Raw genomic sequence first — 4,902 nt, 5'->3', positions numbered from 1 at the left:
TGGGTGCTGAGCCCCAGGGATCCTGGGGCACCTGCCTGCACAAGCACGCCTGGTGCAGATTGTGCCCTTGGACCGGTCTGCACAGCTCACGCTGCCTCAGGGAACAAGCTGTGCTTGCAGCCCTTTCTTGACCGCTCTTTGGAGGGGTTGTAGCTACAGCCAGTGCAGTGTGCCTGGGGTCTCGCAGGGGGTCTGCAGCAGGGCTGGGTGTTAGGGCAGGCTCCCCAGAGCTCTAGTCCAGGGCCCGGTCCGTGCATGCACTTGTGCCTCTTTGCCACATTCAGAGCTGGTTGTAACCTGGCAGGAGGCAGAATACAGAAGCTGGTCGCAGAAGCCCTTGTTGCAGGATCTTGTGCATTATTTAGGCAAAATCCTCCAGCCTGTGTTGGGCAAGAAGTCAGGTTAGATAATTAGAGTGGTCCTAGCTGGCCTGAAAGCCTCCCAACTCGCTGTGCCCTGGGTTGGGGTGAAAGGCCAGACTTCTCACGACAGCAGAAACGGGGCAAAAGGAGGGAGAAGACTGTCAAGTGCTCTGCTTCCAAAACCAAGGCCTATTTTTTGCGAAGAGCTCAACACCTGTGGTACTCTGCTTTGGGAAGGCTTCTTGTAGCATGTATGTCCTTAGAAGTGTGGACTTCCTTACTGTTCACCTGTTCTGAAATGGGAATCCTATGCATTGATAAATGGGGTTTAATGTCCGTCCTGGTAGCCCCCCTGGGTGCCCTGGGTTGCACACTCTTTGGTAAGCTGCAGAACTGGCTTTTTGCCTCCTGCCAAGATCAGGCTCCAGGGGGGCATTTATTTTACCAGAAGAGAATGTGTGCTTTTGCTGGCAAGCTCTGTGTCTAAGCACTGGGTCTTTCCGAACTCGTGATGCCAAGAGTGTTTTTATAGATTTACATCCTTTATAAGGACATGAACAGGCACCCCACCCATCCCAAGTTTTGCGTCCCTTGATAGGCTTTGATTTCACAATAAATCCTCAAATACAATGGAGTGTTCCTCCCAGAACCAAAATAACTGTAGACTTCATTAGTGAACTCTGCAGCCAGGGACAAAATTTGTTCCCTGCTTGACTCCCTTAAACGATGGGCACAACAGCGTGCCCTCGGGGCCGTAGTATCTGGCAAGCCAGGCGGAGAGGGGAATCCTAGCTCTGCTGAAGCCAGTGGGTGTTTCCATGCAGTCAGGATTTCATCCCAAGGCTGTGCTGAGGTGGGCAGGGGTCCGTCCTTAGGGCAGGGTAGCCTTTCCCGCCCAGATTGGAGTCAGATACGCTGTGGCATTTAGCCTTTGCTGAGCTCTGGTGTTGCCTTTATGTGACACTTTCTCCTGACAATTTACAGCAACTAGCATCGTGATACAGCTGATGGGTGTGTAGGAACAGAGATAGGGACCGTCAGAAGGCAGTTCAGGAGCTTCGGTCCTTATCCACTGGTTGTAAAGAGAGCCTAGAGAGATTAGGCTTCTAATGTAGATGCTTTAATTAAGTGCCTAACGATTAGATGGCATGAATCTGACCCTAAATGTCCCTTTCGGCAGATGCTGAATTAGCACTGAACTTGAACTGGAACACGGGTCTGGAAGAGACCTTCTCAGCTGATAAGTCTCTGGGAACCATGTTTAGCCCAAAAGCATTCGGAGACTGCTCGCCTGTCCTACCCCAAAGCACACGGACCTGCAGAACTCCTTCCCATCCTTGCAGCAAACTTATGGCCTTGATAGATGTTGATGGGTTTTGTTCTTTCGTTAGTAATATACCACAGATGGAAAAATCAACAGCGTCACGTCTCGCAGCCTTGTATCGTCGGGGGAGAAGCTGGATGAAAGTGCCCAGCCAATCTTAAGAATTGCATCTTATCCTCAAACTGCAGAAGGCGGCAAAAAGCAGGGGACAGGACTCCTTCGTGGCCCCAAGTCTGGCAATCAGTTTAGCCTGAGCCTGTGAGCAGGATGCATCAAGCAGGCATCAGTAGTTGGGTAATGAACAGTGAAATGAAATTCCTGTGTTTCAGACCATCTAGCTGGATGAACCTCACCATCTCTGCTGGGCCAAATTTATGTTCGATATAATTTCAGTGAGGCTCATAAAGTTAAGAGTGCCAAATCAGAGTGATTGCCTGTGATCCACTCCAACAGTGACTTTTGCTAAGACTGGCCAGCTGTGAGAATGGAAACCTTCCCGTAAGGAGCAGTCCTGAGAGCCACCAGCACGTCCTGTGGACGACCGAGCAGCTTTGAGGCAGGGGGCAGCTTTGAAGTCATTGACGAGCGGGTGAGAATGATTCCCCTTACCCTGCTGCTTGTACCGGCTTTTTATTTTGGCTTCTGCAGGCCGAGTGCCGCTGGGAGAGATCACGCTGAGCCAAAAAACTGTGTATGTGCTTGCCTTAATTTTATTCTTTACCCTTACATGATTTTTAGCAATTATCTAAATGTCTTCTTTTTTTAATTACTATAAATTCAGGAAAGCCACTGGTTGGGAATGGTGAGTGAACCCAGAAGAGTGTAACAAGGTGAATTAAACACCCACTATTCTTTGCTTGGGGGAGATTTTAAGCAGGGTTGACATCTTTATCCCTTCACTTGAGGCAGCTCAGGCAAAAAGAAGAGACGCAAATCGGTGTTAACTTGGGTGTTTCCTCCCTTTGATCATTCTGAGTCACTCAACCTTCATGTTCTTCTCTTGCTTCTTGGCAAGTGGCACGTCCAGTGGGGTGAACAGTTCAGCTGATAGCATTAGGGGTAGTTTTGGTTGTCGCAGTGCCCTAAGAAAATCTTGGACCATCCCTAACACTTGTCCTTCATGTCCTGTTGCTCCTCTACTTTTTTTCAGCTTATGGTAAGAAGGTGCCTTTGTGGCAGACCTGCTCTGGGCTCCGAGAGGGTTTCTGTCCCCAGAAACCCTCATGTGGAGGGCTTGGCACTGCTCCTGGCACTTTGCAGTGAAGATACTGGTGCAAGACGTTGGTTCTGTTACCCAGTAAAGCAGCTAGAGTGGATCCAGGTGCTCGTCTCTTGGCAAGGCAGGGGAGAGAGCTGGCTGGCCATGGCAGAGCTAAGGTGGCTTGAAGGATGAGCAGGATTGCAACTCTCTACGTTTTACTTATGCTACCGTTCTGGGAAGATGAAAGCATTCAGGTGGATGATGATGCACAGCTTGGTAAGGATGTTTTATAACCGCATTATTCTTTATTTTTGTTGTGGGTTGAAAACTTAATCAGCCATCATAATGCTGGTTTAGTGCTGAATATTCCCCACAAAACTCCTGACAGGTGAGTGAGCATTATGATTTAGTTGAACAGTTCATTTGAGGTCATGCAGCAGGTTAAAAGAAATTCTGAAAGCAGAATTTGGAAGAACATGGCTCAAGGTGCAACTGCTGCTTCTTGGACAAGGAGCAATGTATGAACCGAGCCATACATTAAGCACTGTCCTTTTAGAAAGGCACAAATATAACACCTTCAAATGCCCCGTATGGCTTGGAATTCTGCTGTGGATTATATTCTTGCTGTGTGAGAAAATGAGAACAGAGGTGCGTAGCACTTTATCCTGTCTTATTTACGAGTGGTGGGAGAATGTCCTGCAAATTGTGAGCAGCTAATTTTAGGTGCCAACATAGTTTAAGGTGCCAAGCCTTCCAAAAGGGGAAGGAATGTATATCCAGCTAGACTGCCTTTAGCTCCGAGCTGCTCTAGGGCACTGGATGTTTATACCACCTCCAGTACATTAAATCTTTTGTGTGGAGCCATAATCCTTCATTGTGACATTAGTAGAGGTAGCTGTTACGGAAATGATTGTGAAATCCCTCGTCTTGTGGAAGAGGAGAAGAAGGAGGTGCATCTGAGGTGGTTTGCACTGTGCTAATGCCCTCCAGCCCCAAATCCCAAGGGGCTTTCCAAGTGCTAATTAATTAAGAGTCGGAGTTGTCTGTTTTCAGCAGTGGACAAACAGTGAGCGGCACAGGGAGTGTGGAGGCTGATCTGGTGTTGCACAGGGACCCGAAGGGACCTGAGTAAAATGCAGGGCTTGATTCGCAGCTAAGATGCCCTACGCTTGGAGGCAGGAAGGAAGGAGGCTGAATTTAAATGACGCACTACACACTCCCTGTATTTCCCTTCATCTTCTGTCCTACTTCCCAGCACACTCTGCTGGGATGTGGTAGGGACTGTATGGCAGAGTGCATTCTGCATATGCTCCTGCCCCCTGCTTTATGTTGGCCCAAAGTAAGCACACAGATCTTGCACCACTTCTACCCTGGAAAGGTCCCTGACTCAAAGGCACGGCTCCATCTTTTTAAGGCCACTTCATGTGCAGCACAGAGGATTCCTGTCCGGTACCCAACCTGCTCTGTCACACTCCAGGCCAGCAAGGACTAAGAGTGCCCTCTGCTGCACTCCTTCTCCTCATCTTCCCATGGCAGCATTCCGCTTGCTGTTTGGGAATAAACAAAACAACTCTTTTAATACACAAAACAACTCTTTCATATTCTAAAGGTCTTTTTGTGCGGGCTGTGCAGAAGCCTGGTTCTGTATTTCAGCAGCAAGCAGAAAAGATCATGCCCCGAGATGAAAATGTGTGATATCCTGCATCAGTCCTGAGGCGCAAATAAAGCACTACAGGGAACTACTGTCCTTTATCAATAACCTTCACCCCGTAGCTTTTCATTGCCTCGTAAAACAAGCAGCTCCTCGTTGCAGGAGTTCAGACAGCAGTCTTTATAGTCATGAAACTTTCATTTCTTGGAGCTGGCAGCAGCAAGCGCTGGTGATGCACGGTCAGTTATGGTACCTAATTGTGCCTAACAGCGCTGAACTTTCCATCTCTCCCTCCTGTTCAAAGGAAAAACATTGAGCACGACAAAGCTCTGCTTATTTAAGTGCTCAGCTCTTGCAGCTGAAA

This window comes from Pygoscelis adeliae, unplaced genomic scaffold (genome assembly GCF_000699105.1).
Source record: "Pygoscelis adeliae isolate BGI_AS28 unplaced genomic scaffold, ASM69910v1 Scaffold513, whole genome shotgun sequence".
Lineage (NCBI taxonomy): Eukaryota > Metazoa > Chordata > Aves > Sphenisciformes > Spheniscidae > Pygoscelis > Pygoscelis adeliae.
Note: the sequence above shows the minus strand (reverse complement) of the source record.